This window comes from Rousettus aegyptiacus, unplaced genomic scaffold (assembly GCF_014176215.1).
Source record: "Rousettus aegyptiacus isolate mRouAeg1 unplaced genomic scaffold, mRouAeg1.p scaffold_m13_p_4, whole genome shotgun sequence".
NCBI classification, from domain to species: Eukaryota; Metazoa; Chordata; class Mammalia; order Chiroptera; family Pteropodidae; genus Rousettus; species Rousettus aegyptiacus.
In genome coordinates this window covers 59,881,681-59,897,622 of record NW_023416307.1, presented here as the reverse complement: position 1 = coordinate 59,897,622, position 15,942 = coordinate 59,881,681, and the positions used below count along the sequence as shown (strand labels likewise).

Here is a 15,942-nt window from a genome sequence, read left to right as displayed (position 1 = left end):
CCTGGTTCTAAACTCTTTAGCTTGGGTATGTAAATTCACTAAATCTATATCAAATAAGCCCTCTCAGATTTCCTTTCCATCAATACTCCATTTGGTCTAAACCCGTTAATTTATAGAGCATATTTGTGTCTCTGCGCCCCAGAGCATACCATTTTGGCTGCTTGGACTACCTTTATCACCTTTTTCTCATCTGGGCTTTTCCACTTCCTTCAAGGCCTATATTGAATCACACATCCCTTACAAAACTTTTCCTTGTGAAAACTGCTTCTGCTCATATTAACCGCTGCCACTCATTCGGCACTTAGGTAAATGGCTATAGTTTAATGCCTATTTTCTACATCATTGAAGAGAATGTAAATTCTCTAGGGCATGGAACTCATTTTATAAATCACAGACCATCTGGCACCTAGTGTAGCCCTTGCGCCTAGTACAAGGTTATAACCATGTCCATGGTTGCCATAGACAGAAATGGATGACACTGGGGCCTGGTAGATCAAAACTTGATTTCTGTAGCTACTGGGTCAATTTCGTATGCTATAGGGCCAGGTGGAATGTACCACCACCTTGTTGGGAAGAAACACCACCCTCCATCACTGTTGTCACTTTTGAAAACGATAACGTGTGTTTGGGGAGATGAAGGATAGATCTATAAGAGCAAACGCGGCAATTTTCTTAGGTGAGAATAAGAATTTGCATTAGTTGACATTAAATGCAGAGAAGGGTAAAATAATCTAGGAGCATCAAAGGACCCATGAAAGGAACCACTGGAATAAATACCCTTCTACCAATGATGAGGTTAGCACTCATGGTCATTAAATCATGGTAACCTGATGGAAAAGAAAAGGCTGTTTTCTTACACGAGGAAGTCAGGGGAGGATCCACTGCTTATCACTGTGCCTAGTATACAGCGTATGCAGCAACCATCTGCAGAATGTGCTCCTGCCTTCCAGTCATATTTCGACCTCTATCTCTTTAGGTCAGTCTGGAGAAACATTACATTGGAAAAATGAAGGCAGCGTGGCTGCCACGAACACAAAAGGAACTCCACCTTCACATAAAGATCTTTGACTGTCACATCACATAAGAGCACAGAGCAGGTGTATGTCTCAGGCGAGTTTGCAATATTCAGATATTAAGGGGCTTTGAGTTTTTCAGATTATATGTTATCTGAAGTTTGGACTTAATGGGTTTCCTAATAGTGAATTTGTCGTGAAGCTAGAACTAGAAATTTGGTCTCTTGATGCCTAGTCAGGGAATTTTATTAGTGAGAGAACAGAGTATAGCTTTCTTCCTTAAAACTGAAGCAACGAATGATTTTCACATTTTAGCAGAAGAGAAAATACATTTCATTAAGGTACAGCCTGTGAAATATTCTGCCACCTTCCTGGATAAAAAGTGGTATCCGAACAAAAGATTTAATTAAAGACTATTTATAAATGAGAATGTTTACATATGTTTAGTTTAAAATAGCTATAGACTATATTATGTAACATGTGAAAATAGTAAGATAACGGTACAAATTCTGTAACAGAAAATTCTGTGTTGGTCCTCAGTTAAAATAACAATGTAGCAGAGCGTTTATTATTAATTAGTAGTAACCCCCAAAATAAATATTTTTAAAACTGAAATTTTATTGTGGGGGTTTACTGGGTGGGTGAAGCTAAATGGCTTAGCTATTTTCCCATCATGCCCCTGTTCAGCACAGCCTTTCAGGACAGTTTACATCTTCAGGCGTGAAAATGAAGGGTGGCCTACCTTTTGGATGTGTTAACGGCCACTCACTGGCTGCTGTTACCCAAATGCCATGTGCAGTTTCTGCAGTAAAGTACCTTAGTTTCTTTCTTTCTTTTCTTTTTTCTTTTTTTTTTTGTAGTAAAAAATAGTTTCCTTTTATGTTCTGGGTGAAGTCTGGAATCTCTGCATCTCTCTTCTGCACGTCGCCCATAGTGGAGACAGTGGGATACTATTGGCAATACTTTACACTGATTTAGACACATTAAATGTTCTATGGTACTTTCACAAACACTTTAAAAATGAGTTCTCCTCATCGCGAGTTACACAAAAGAGAAGACTGAGGCGGGGAAGGGAAGTTTAAGTTGCCGGGTAGTAAAGCATAATCTTAAAACCAAAGTTTTCAGCAGAAAATCTCCCCTCCCTCCCCCGCCCCCGCCCACAAAATGCCATGGCTGCCAATAAGCCTTGTAGCAAATCTGAGAAACAGAGAACTAGACAGAGAATCACAAGATCCACCTTGTCTTCCTGTTTTGTATTCTGATAAAACTAGCTGTGACCAATGTCAAGTCACTAACTTTCTGAACTTTATAAAATCATGGGCCATGAGTCAATGAATGAAATATATACCTTCCAGCTGTATAACCTCTCACCTGTCAAATGGTATTGTTTAATAATGTGTGCTTTGCACATCTTATAAAGTCGTGAGGCTAAAATAAGCTGATGCATGTGGAAGTTCTTTGCATTCTGTAAAGTGCTGAATCAGTGTAGTCTCAAGAATAACTACTACATGAATAAGGAAAGAGTCTCCCATGTGTGTGGGAGTTGACAGCCAGTCCACTCCCGTTCAGGTTTTGGGAGAAGCCGTAATAAAGCACTGGCACCAGCTCAAATCCCACTCCATCCTCTCCTCTTCTAGCAATGTTGCAGAGCACCACTCGAGCAAAGTTAGTTGAGTGGGTGAGCCAAAGACTCAAGCTCCAACCTTTCTGAGTAGAAGCTACAGAGCATACTAAGCCACAGTGCAGGTGACCAATACTGTTCCTCTAGGTGTGTCTAAAACACTGGGGAGACCAGGGGAGGGAGGTCACTGCTCCTGAGGCCCGGTTTTCTCTTCCACACAGCTCCAGCCCACATGATTTCACCTGGCAGCCCCAGGAGACAGAAAAGATCCAGAATGAGCAGGAGCCTCCTCTCCTGATAACCTAAGTGCTCTGATTGAAAGGCAGAATGGCTGTACCGAGCCGGCATTGATTTCTCCAGCCTTTGTCTGTGTCTGGTTTCTGTCTCGTTTGGAGGTGGTTACTGTTACTACAAGCAGCATGAATCATGTCTCTGTTAAAAAACAGAGCTTCAATTGTCTTACATAACCCCTGGTAACTGAACGTCTAATAATAGCAAGCCATTTACAGGTAGGGAGTCTGTCTTCCTCCCAGACACACACACACACACACACACACACACACGCACGCACGCACGCACACGCACACACGCACACACACACACACACACGCTCTCTCTATTCCCAATGCCTCTAAATAAAGTGAGACAGACCAGGAAGAGGCAGAGGGAGAAAGGGGCCAACACAATTGATTTTTATTTGGATTTTAAAATATGTTGAATAATCATGCATCATAGTACCTGATGCTTAACCAGTATATTTAATTGACCTAGCTTAATAAACTGTAGGGCACGAACATTTTTCTTCAAAGTATTTGAAACAGCAAGGAACCCTGAACCCAACAGAAAGGTACCTTCTCTAATACTCTACTGCTATATGAAAACCCCAAAGATGGGAGTGGGTTATAAGGAGTTGTGGGGTGAAGCGGGGTGTGGTAGAAGTTTTGCTAGATTGGCTATTAGCTTGCACCAACTAGGATTAATTTTTTTAAGGACTTTTTCTTTTGTCCTTTTTGTTTGACTAGAGAGAGCTATTCCAAAGGTTTTTGGCTAGAGTCATTGCATAAAATTCCAGAGAGTGAAAAGCAACTGAAAACATGGCTGCAGGGTCCCAGCGCGCAGTCTGTACAGCATCAGGCACTATTATCTGAGCCACCTTCTTTGGTAGAGAGAATCCTGCATCTGAAGACTTGTATTTTTCCCATGAGCATAATCTCTGCCTTGTAAGACATGATGAGGTCTTTTCAAACGTGATCCCTACTCAGCCACCCATTAAGGTGATTACCAAAAAGCAAAATAATAGGATAGGATGGGCCAAAAAAAATGACTCTTAGAAAATTACGAAGGTAAGTTTTCCTTTGAGCCACGAATTTGGTTGAGGAAAAATATAGGCTCTAGATAGCACATTAAAAAGTGTATGAAGAAAAAAACAATATAAATTTGTAAAATCTCTATTTCCTCACTGCCTCATCACAGCCATCCTAAGAACTATCACTGCAGGCTATTACTCTTTGAGTATGCATTCTCAGGAGCTCAGTAGCTCTAGATATCATGTAAATTGGACCAGGGTAGGACTTTATGGAAAATTACAGGTAGAGCCTACATCCTGCCACTCATTTGGGCTAGGACCACAGAAGGAAAACTTTCTTCTCTGTTTTTACTGTTCAATAACATGGAACAGTGAAGCAAGTTCACCAAAGAACGTCCTAAGACACGCTCACTTTGAAGACCAGCACCTGGGCTATTCTGCACGCTCTTCGGTTGTTTAGGAATATAAAAAGGCATATGGGCGGTTATACATCAAGATGGTTGTGTGTTCCCTTGAAATAGGATTTACTCTGCCTATTTCCTTTTGGAATATTCTCCAAATCCATAAACAGAAGAGTTTTGAATAGAAGAAGGAAAGAAGAGAAAGAAAAAGAATCAAAAAGAGAAGAGAGAGGAAGAGGAAGGGAACTTACTAATGCGTCTACCACCGACAACAGGCATTCAAGAAATGCTTATGGAAAAAGGGAGAAAGCTTCTACACTTTCTCTTTTTCAAAAAAGTCTCTGGTTCACTTGAAAATGAACTCTGAAAATGAACCTGCAAACCTGGCTGGACTTGATAACGAAACCTCTGCAATTGCTCTCTGGTAGTCTTTACTACGTGCCATATGGATGTGGTTTCTGGAGGAAATGAGTTCTAGGTTTTTCTCACAAATATCCAAATGCAGAACAGTAGGGACCTTGACCACTAAATCACCCCACATAACAACAGAACCACAGTGGTGGGATGTGGCTGATGGGGCTAGACTCTTTTGCTTTTTTCATTCACTTTGTGAATTAAACAGTTCTTAGGGCCGGTATGCTGGTGGACTAAATGTTTTGATAAAAACAGTCATGGGACGACATAGCTTTCTTCACAAAAGGCTTTTCTCTCTAACTACTGTGAATATATTGCTAAATGGCTCCTGCTTCTGGAACAGCAGGAGTTTTGCCTCTTCTCCTTCTCTTGGTCTCAAAAAACAGGCTCAAGGCACTATGTCAGCCAGTTTCCACAGTAGTGCATTTGACACCTGAGTGGGGACTTGGTAGGCCAGACACATTTAAAATGTAAAAGTGGATTATTGTATTATCTTGCATTTCAACAATAAGAGTATTTCTGGATTGTTGCTGACAAGAAGATCATAATAACCATATGTGGTACAACAAACCACACGACATTGTATCAGAAGCTCAGAGTTCATTTTCAAGTGAACCGGAGACTTTTTTGAAAAAGAGAAAGTGTAGACGCTTTCTCCCTTTTTCCATAAGCATTTCTCAAATGCCTGTTGTCGGTGGTAGATGCTCCATTCAGGGAGCTGGGCTATGCCAGGCTCTCACCACGTTCTTTCTTCTCAAACACAGAACAAATATCATTAAAACACCAAGCACAGCTTTTCTTGAACCACATAGGGGATCAGTATGTAGTGACTGGCCATGCTGATGACAGTAGGAACTGGCAGTAGTGAGGGCAGAGGTAATGACTTCCTTACAAAAGCACAGCAGTTTAAGACCATCTCAGGGACGATTCAGAGAGGGTAAATGAACAGTTCCCGTGTGACCTATTTATGCATTCTAACAAATGTCTGGAACTGCAGAAACTTTGAAAAACCTAACAGCAATGCCATTTTTATAGAAATGTTAGGATTCTTATGAAAAAGAGGCACATATGTTTATCTAGTGAGCTTCTCTATATTTGTAGAATACTAATAACACTTCTGAGAACTCATCTTAATTTTTGGAATCATTTATAAGAATCTGACAATTTATTATTATAAAATAAACTTTAATTCAAAGCAATTAATTGAGAAGCTCGTTGACAATTAAGATATACAAAGCAATGCTGGTGGGATAAAGCAAAGTTAGAATTCTCTAAAATAATTACAGAGAGACTAAAGAAATGACAGAGTGGTCTGGCTGGAAGACATCTGACTGTAAATCAGAAGATCTGGGTCCCCCGCCGTGTTTGTCCACTGTTGCATGGTGTTGCAAGTCATCGAACTTCTCCTGAGTCTCACTTTTCTCATACGTAAAATGGGAATGTTGAACTAGATTGTCTTTAAGCGTCTTTCCAGTTATAACATGTGATGATTTTAAAGTAAGAAAAGATGACAGAGTAAACCCCTCCCACCCTCCTCCCCCGCCTGCTTCCTCTCGTTTTGGTAAAACATACTGCTTTCTCCTGATCTGTTTATGTGGTTTACATTGGGCTTTAGGTTTCTGGGTTCTAGAAATCCCATGGTAAATAGCCAAAGTCATTTTTCCTTATATACATGGGAAAACAATAGGGGACTAATTCTCCCTTTCTTTCTATATCAGTGTCTCTTCTCAAATCAGACTTAATGTCTAAGACAAAAAAACATGATCCTTCTGGCACTGACAAATATTCTTCTTCATCCTTGTCACAGCGCTTACTCATGCTAACACAAGCTTATCTGATTGGGTTATTTCTGTATTTACATCCTGGCTGTTTTCTCTCTTCCAATTTATTTGCGAAATAAGCATAAAGCTACAAAAACAAAACAAACAAATAAAATAAAACAGCTCTGTTTAAATAATTTACTTCAGTTAAGGCAATGTAAGAGACATCTTAACACAGGGAAAATAATGCTTTTAAAAATATTCCTGTATCTTACAAAAGACTAAATAAAATGTTGCATCGATGATAATTTAATATGTTGTTATTGTTTTTCATTTTCAAAGAGAACGATGCATATTGGGTTTATAGTCTGGCGTGGTTATGTCTCCCAATATTTCTCAGGCCACTGCATCCTTGAAGCCAAGAAGGCTTGGAGCTTGCTGAGCTAGATTTATGTAGACAAAGGAGTCACACAGAAAACCCAGCACCTGGAGCTTATATGATATTCTGACTAGGCACTTCAGTTACTCATGATTTACTCTTTTTCATCTCTGTCCTGTCCTTTTGCTGGTTTAATTCCCTTACACTAGAAAGCCCTTATTTACCTTCCTTTCCTGCTTCAAATTCCCCTTATCTTTCAAGACCCACCTAGCTTCCTATTTCCAAGAAGCAACTTAGATTGACCTAACTTGGGACCTAGTAATAATTTTTGTGGGTAGCAAGCAATAATTAGCCCTGCGATAACTAGAGTCTGAGAAAACTTTTCTAGAAAGTGCACAGAGAACACCAGAGAAAAAGACCGTTAAGAGTTTCAAGGACCTCATAAAAGGATAAACATGCCAGCTTCAAGAACAGGCCCCAAATAGAGGCTGTGGTATATAAGACAAAAGTTGTAGCCACCATAAAGTTGTAGTCTTGTATGGAAGGGAATGTTTAGGAATGGCTGGATTTTCTTTTCTTTTCTTTTTTTTTTAATAAGGGAAAAAAGACATTATTTCCAAAAGGAGTTTAAAATCTTGGATATAGCAACACAAAGTATCATAAAGTTTGATTATCTTAATTATGAGGCTACAATGTCAAGATTTTAATAGGGAGAATACGGGGTATAGCTAAAATAAGCAAAGAAAGAAGTATGTATATAGAATCTGGATTTCAACCCCTAGACCCTCTTAGTCTGATGGCCACGTTACACATTATAATAAACTCTGACCGTGCCTAGCTGGGCTTAAGTGATGGACCACGATCTATTCTGATAGTAAAAGACAGAATGACGCTCAGAAATGCTAGATGCTGTTATATATGTATATGATTTTATTTATGTGTATACTTTTATATCCATATATACAAACATATATATTTGTATGATGTTTGGCAACCTCATTCATGGTATTCCTGTGAAGTAGGCATGTGGCAAACATAATTAGCCCATTAAACAGATGGTAGGGCTCTGGCATATCTCACCATATTCTAAAATGGTGAGCTGTGAGCAGGGACTGAAGAGAGAGTGCAGTTTGATATACGGGTAACTGCAAATCTCTGTGAATCGCTACTTTCCTAAAGACAATCTGGGTAGGCTGCATTTGGCTGAGAACCGGGGATGGTTTGGGAAGCTTTAAAAATATACAAGGGGACAACTTTTCACATTCATTCAGATATAGTATCTTCATTTTTGTTTACTAGAGGCATTCTTTTGAAAAACAGCTTTTTATCTTAACTCATCTGTGTTCCAGCAAATTCCCAAATTGCTGAGTACATTAAAAACAAACAAATAAACAGCAACAACAACAAAACACCTTCATGCCAAGTAGAAACACTGGGTAAATGTCTGCTTTAAAAAAATTGTTTTAAAGTGCACTATTGGAAAGGATAAAGTTTAAAAGAGGTATGGTACTATGAACATAAACTCAGAGCCATCACTGTAGTACAGTGACCAGATATCTGCAGGACATGTGATGAGCCCTTACTTGGCTGAATTATGTGGCCATGGCAGTGCCACTCCATGGTACAGCTGGCTTCAGAAAGCCTATAATTAAATATTCTAGCCTAGTTCTTTGTCAGTTGAAATAGAGGCTAGCAGAAGTGAAAGAGTTACTAAAAGTTAAGACTTGAATTCACAAATGTATTTGAACTGGCTTCAAGAAGACATAAAACATCAATACATCTGGAGAATAGAACTTGCAATTGACTGTTCTTTACCATCTGGTCTCAAGAACATTTTCTGCTTGAAAGTTGCATAAGCAATGAAAAAACACACAAACAACTTCCTGTACCATGCTTTTGGTCACTTATAATGACGCATTACAAAGTAAACCAGCTAAATATGAGCAACTGTGCCTTACTCCAGATGACAACAAATATTATATAACTAATATCAATGATAGACAACGTCTTGATTTCAGAGATCTGGGCTTGAGAAATATTCAAGAATAAATATCTTCTTTGAGTAGTTTTGGCTAGATTTTTTTTTTTTTAGTGTCACTACAAAGCCATCCGTAATTTTTTCCAAATTACAAATAAAATAACAAAAAAGCTATGCTGGGGAATGAAATGTTTAATATATATATTTAATTACATAAACACCTCTTTAAGCAATAATATATATTTTATACTCTTTTAATAGAAAACTCTTATATAGATGTTTTCTTAAATGGAGTATCCTGATATCATTTACGCGTTTTTCTTATGATACAGGGATATCCTTATGATTACTCATTGCTCCTATTTCTCAGTAATACACTTTCATTTCTCCTGAGAATCGGCCCCATCCCTCACCACTCAGTCCAATGGCCACAGGCGCAGCTCACTATCCACTGCATAGCTCACTGGTGTCATTGTCCCAGTTTTTGTGAGCCATTGCCTTCCAACCGTCCATGTTAGATGTATTTTCTAGTCTACTTTGGATTGGAAAATCAGATAAATAAGTGCTATAGAGACAACACTGCTCGAAAGCAGTGTTTGGTCAGAGGCTTTGGGACACTCATTTGGATGTTCCAAGGTCTTCGTTTACTTCTTTGTTCTGGGTTGTTAAGTCAGAAGTCCGAACTGCCAGAAATCAGACTTTGAGGTATTATCGTGTAACACAGAGTGAGGCATTTATGCTCCTCAATTGCAAGGGTTCTTATTTTCAAAGGGGTTGCTCGGAAATCTACTGTTGATTATTTTATTTGTAGGCCTGTGATCCATTCCATTTCACACTCTTAATTTCTGCAGGCAATGTAACTAACATGATAATGGTGAGAGGTAAAGAAATACTACGTTTTTAAGGGTAAGGTGAGAGCCTTGGTAACTGACTTCATCATAGGGAGGGAAGCAAAAGTATACGGTCAAGTTAGGAAAGTTCTCTGGATTTTCAATTTTTCCCTAGATTTTCAACAGGACTCTGGTGTTTCTGGACATTAGAAAAACATTTTTTTTTTCAAGTGAATCTATTTATATTAATTTAAATGTTCAGAAAAGTAACATCTGATTATCTTTTCTCCCTTTCTCCAAAAGGAGAAATCAGCATAATTTACAGTCTGTGATAGTTCGGATAAGGAGTGTGTTGAAATTTACCTTTGAGAGAAAATAGGATTGCTAAGCAAAGCAATAGTGTTAAGATTTTGGGGGTGGGGGCAGAGAAGGGAGAACCATGTTTAACCCACAGGAGGGAAAATTTTTTAAAAATATACTTTTAAAATACACACATCTGATAAGCTACTGACAATTCTTATCTATTTATTTATAAGTCAGTGCTCAAGAAACTTGTTAACACTTTAGACTCTCAGTTCTTGTCAGAACTAGTACAATTTTCCAAAATAAAATGTCTTTAGCTTCCTAGAGTTATATTTTTACCTGTTAGAGTTATTGGTTAATTTTTGTAATTGCTTATATGATTAAAAAAAAAAATACCATGTAAGAGCTAGATCTACCTGTTTGTTACAGATTAGTTTTAGATAGAGAGAGTTTGCAAGAAACTGTCACATTTACAGCAGCCAAGGTTATGCATACTAATGCAGAAGTTCAGGCATAAACTGGTCTTCTACCAGTTTTCCACAATGGCATCTGAGGACAAGGTTAAGGAGTTCTGAAATTCATTCACAACACTGCTAATCTTTTAGGAGTCTCATAACCTTGCCTGACCTTTCCATAATCATGAAAGAAAAACCTTGAGGAAATTTGAACCAGCCGTCATGTCCTCCCTTCCTTTCTTCTAGTTATTCACTTCCTTTTTTCTTTTTTGGTATTGGAACAATCAAAAGACTCCATGTTTTTAAATTCCGTGGAAGACTAACGATTGAATAATTTTCTCACATCTCTGTTTGCACTTTCGCAGTCTGGTTGCATTGATTTGTGTCTCATAAGTAGACATTTCCTTTGTTGGTTACAAATCAATGCTATAGAACAAACCTGCCGGCACATTCCCACTTCCCACCCACCCTGCCCTCGCAGTTTAAAAAACAAAGCAGAATTTTCTTCTTAAAAATTAATTTCATTTGTTGGTAATATACTAAAAGAAGAGAAAGCAGGAGCGTTACAAACACACAGATCGGTGGGAAAAGGAGCCCTCCCCTGGCCGGTCCCTGCCTCATTCACAAGGCCTAAAGCAGAGAAGTGCCTAGCAGGGGAGCAGAGCTCCACGGCCATCCGCTCCTGGTGTGTTTTCTTAACCCAATTAAGGTCCTCGCCTTCACGCAGCACAAGACTGCCCAGAGCAACACACTGTGATGTCACAGTTAGATATAATTTCATGGCAGGAAAAAAACAAAAAAGGCAGAAAAGGTTGAATGTATTCTGCTTTTATTCAAATCTTCTAAGAGGGGGCGAAAGGGAAGACCTTTCTTTCTTTTTTTTCCCCCTAAGAGAAAAAAAGCGCATGCTTTCTCATGTGAATGTGAAAACTCAGCTCTGAAGATACCCAGGCGCTTTTACCCCAAGTGGATAAGCATGAATAAAGAAGCTCAAAGGAGTACTATCCTCAATCCGAATGCTCTTGCCTATGCTTAGCTAGCTACAGGTGGAAAGCAAGCAGACATGATTTCATTTACCTAGATTAAAAGAGCAATTTTCTTTCCTCTTTTTTTTCCTTTTAAAAATAGCCGATCGATTTTGGCCTAGCTATTGCTGACTGTACCAAGTCCATTTTCATACAACGCTGATTAAATGGTATGTTCGTGGCTGAAGGTCCTGTAGCAGGAACAAGCAGAAGCTGCTGAAGGAATGCGGCTGGGAGATGAAAGGCCACAGCCCCAGAAAGCTTACAGCCTCACACTGCATTCCGTACTCCATGAAGGCCACTGCCACCAGCACTTCTCCAGTGGACTGTCAATAGCACATTTTAGACTCGAACTAGCTGAAATATAATTCTGGGAGTATGAAATCTGGAATTCATTTTTCATTTTAATTCTGGCCTTAAGAATTAAAGAAAAAAAATCAAAGTCTTTTGATTTTTTTTTTTTAAATGTGAATGGGGGAAATATTGAGTTCTAAATTGCAATGGCATCTGACACGAAGATGGGAACCAGACTATTTCACTGTATCATGAGAAAGTTAAGTTTTCATAAGTTACAGCGTTAGGGTCATTTACCAAAAAGGGATCTAGTTGTTTAGAGACATGGGTTGGTGAAACTGTATGAAAAAGAAACACAGAAAGAATACGGAACTTTTACATAGGGTGACTATATGTTGGCATTCAGCTGTCAGTAAAGTGAACTCTCCGCTGGTTCTCGGAGATGACCATCTCGATTATTTTAAGAAAGTACGACCTTAACCAAAGTCTATGTGGCTGCAAAAATAACCTGGCGGGAGGTGCAGGGGACTGGAACTCTCTCAGGCCACTCTTGGAGAGATCCAACATTCACAGGTTTTTCTTCAGAAAAAGGCCAGGTCCATCTGACAGGTGATGCTTTAGTTCGACAGTGGGTCTGAGGACCTGGGAATTGGGTCTGGGAATTAGCGAAAACCATTTTTAAAAAGTAATCCTACTTTTCTTTTTTTTCTTTCGCCTACTGCTTCCTCTCTCCCCTCTCTCTCCTTTTTTCTCTCCCATTATTGTTTACTTAATTTGAATCCTGGCCATAATGGGGACGGAACTGTATCCAGAGGTACTATTAAGATAAGAAATTTCAGGAAGAAAGATTTAATGAGGGGCTTAGGAGTTTTGGGAGGAGGAATAGAAAATTATTTAGAGAGAAACAAGGGAAAAACTAAGAAGTTAAATATCAGAATCGGCACCACGGCTGTAGACTAGCTTCTGAAAGACACAGATGGTCTGCATTCTCCAGAACAAAAACAAACAGGAAGTAACAGGGCCAGAGTCCCCTCTCCCCTCCATCCCTCCCTCTCGTGTAAATTGGAAAAAACTGAAATGTGTTTAGATCAAAAGTTTTCCTTCAAACACTGGAAAGTGACCAAAATAAAAGTAATAAGAGAGAGCTGGTTTGAGCAGGTAAAATGCCAAAGGGAAATCGCATTTTGGGGGTGGAAGTGAAATAAGGGATTAAATATGCACAGTTTGGAGAAAAGTCAGGCTCTACAGCTAACTGACTGTAAATGTAGCAGACAGGTGGCAAATCTGAAGTCTGGAGGAGAGGAGGGGCTTCATCTTGGGCAGCCCATTTTCTGGAGGAGGGGTGGGGTGGTACTGGAGCAAATGACTACTCTTGGGGTTCAAAGGGAGACAGGTGGCTTAAAGGAGGGAAGGGGAGGGAGTAAATTAGGGAGTCATCTGAGGGAACACTGAGTCAGTTCAGGTTTCATTTGGGATGACAACAGCTCTCAGCTTTGACTCACAAAAAATATCGCTGGAATAGATGGCTACTTACACATTAAGAACCCTTTCATTCCCAACTCTGAATGCCAAAGTACTGCCTAGAGCAGCAAGCATGTTCACAAAAACACAAAAAACCCACAAAATGGGGGGTTCAGGGCCAGAGAAGAGGTGCATGAAAAGCGCTGGTTACCTCTTTCCCTACACCCACGAATAGCCCAGAGCTCTGGCGGAGTAATCGGAGTAATCGGAGTAATCGCCAGTAAAACCGGAGACTTACAAGCCACCCCACGGAGACAAACCACCCCAGGTTTCCCTGTGACTCCAGGCAGCAACGAGGGCAGTTTTCATGTTCCAAAACTAATTGGATAGTAAGGAGTGTCTGTAAGAATAAAAGGGGGTGGGAGTGGAAGATGGAAATAAAAGGGAAAAAAAAGTGTCCTTGTTGAAAGTTTTAAATTACAGGCTCAGTAAAAAACTGGCATTCCACCACATCCGGTCTAGTTACCAAATGGAAAAATAGGGTCATTAACATGTTTATTTGAATTACATTAGTCCTTCTCTTTCATATTTAATTTATTCTGTTAGGGAAAAAACACAGTGCTCTACATGCTGGTGAAAGGCAGGAGTGTAATGGATCAGGGAGCTAAAATGAGATGATCTTTACCCATTATCTACCCTGCTAAGGCTTTTCAGAATTTACTGGGATCATTCAGGGATTCAGCCCCTCAGGGGGAAGGGAAGGGTACAGAAAGACGTAAGGTACAGATGCTGCTGAGTTATTAAAATGATATTGACGCACATTTAAATTAAGGAGGGGGAGTGGGATTTTAACGTGGAAAGGAAGTTCAGGAAAGGAAGAAAAGGTTGGGATGAACAATCTCTTCTCTGGATTGAATGTCCAGACACGAAGCTGGCGCTGGGTACACCGGACACCCTTCATTCTCCACGTGACGTGGATGGAGTAGAACACAGGGAAATCTCTGTGTCACTGGTATTCTGGGACCTAAAAGGCCAAGTTTTCAGGATGATCTCATGAAAACAGTTGTCCAAAACTTGTTGTCTGAAACAGTTCAGATCAATGTCAGTATAAGCGAGTACAATGCAGAACATTTAGGGGAACATGAGTGCATGTTTTTAGGAATGGTGTCTGGAGAAGATCAGGTTATCCTCGTGGTGGTAACATGGGAAGGACACAGGACTTAGTACCATGAAACCGGTCCTTGCTCTACAATGTGCTAGCTACACTTGCACACGTAATTGAATTTAGTCAGCTGTCCTCATTCATAAAATGAGACTATGAACAGTTACTGTCGAGTTCTGAGGATTAAGTGAGATAATCTATATAGAAGTATTCTCTAAAGCACTACGAAAAATGTAAAACATTCTTATTTCCCAAAGATCGTGGTGTCAAGTACAGGCCAAATGATATGCCGAATATCCTTAGAAATTGGACTGTAGACAAAGCAAGAAATGCCCTGACAAAGCTGAGGAGGACACAGCTCTCCCATCTCAGTGCTGACTGGCTATACCACTCGCTACCTGCAGGGGTTTCTCACGGGATGTTGACCTTGGGTTCACAGAGTGCCTTCACAGCAGGCTGCCACCCACTCACGATAAGTCATATAAAGTTCAAATCTTACTTCGTGCTAGCAATGCTAACGGAGAGGTAAGCAGTTTTTGGCTCTTTAGTCACAGATTTCTGCTGGCATTGTCAAAATGGTAGTCCCTGCCTCTCTCTGCAACATAGGCCGCCACTCAGTCTAGACTCGGTTCTGGACCCACTGGTGCTCCAAGGCCAAGTTCCAGTTCAAATGGAACAGACTGGCTAGGTAAGCATTGCCTTGTACCTCTTCTTAAGGATCTCCAGAATGAGTAAAAGTTTCAGCCACTACTTTCTCACTTTGCTACAGACAGAATCACATTTTCTGTAATATTTTTTCCTCTTTGAACCTGTTTGTTGAACAGTTTGCCAGCTGCCCCTATGCGGAATCTTGGCTCAAATACAGTTGGGTTCACATCAAGATCATTCTGGTTTGAGCCCAGAACACACTTAGGATATAATTTTCACAAAGAAAGGGAGGAGTTAAATCATGACAACTCTAAAGATAGTCACAGTGCATGTATGGAACACTGTTTCTACATGAAGTACTTCATAAAGAAAGAAAGGAAGGAAGGAAGAATTGAAGGAAGGAAGAAAGAAAGGAAGGATTGAAGGAACGAAGGAAGGAAGGAAGGAAGGAAGGAAGGAAGGAAGGAAGGAAGGAAGGACGGAAGGAGGAAGGGAGGGAGGAAGGAAGGAAGGAAGGAAGGAGGAAGGAAGGGAGGAAGGAGGAAGGAAGGGAGGAAGGAAGGGAGGGAGGAAGTTAGGCAGTCAGGCAGGTAGACAGGAGAAAGCTCAGACTCAATTAAAATAACTATGATATAAGCTAAAAATTTCCATTTATAACGATCAAACCCAGGAAGGGATATAATAAATGTCTATAAAGAAATGAAAGTTCTGGGTAAAGTGAATATGGACTTGTTTATCGAATTCTAGTAAATGTGAATTAGAAGTCATCTTATTAGTCCTTAAAAGGAACAATTTAAAACTAAGTAAAAAAACTACTTTACGCAGTAGGCAGTAATCCTATAAAATTCATTAAAGGTTGATGACAGAAATAGTATCACAAAGGCTTAACTAA

At 39.8% G+C, this 15,942-nt stretch overlaps 1 protein-coding gene across 37 annotated transcripts in view; it reads right to left on the bottom strand.

Annotated features, from left to right (window-relative positions):
• ZBTB20 (zinc finger and BTB domain containing 20) overlaps window positions 1-15,942 on the bottom strand; it is a 736,649-nt gene that overhangs the window by 64,011 nt on the left and 656,696 nt on the right. The window contains exon 1 of one of the 37 annotated variants that reach the window (XM_016137787.2): window positions 1,756-6,270. The exons of the other annotated variants lie outside the window; for them this stretch is intronic. The gene's annotated coding sequence lies outside the window, so the exon portion shown is untranslated. Of the gene's footprint in view, window positions 1-1,755; window positions 6,271-15,942 lie in introns of those variants that run through there. 37 annotated transcript variants of the gene reach the window in all.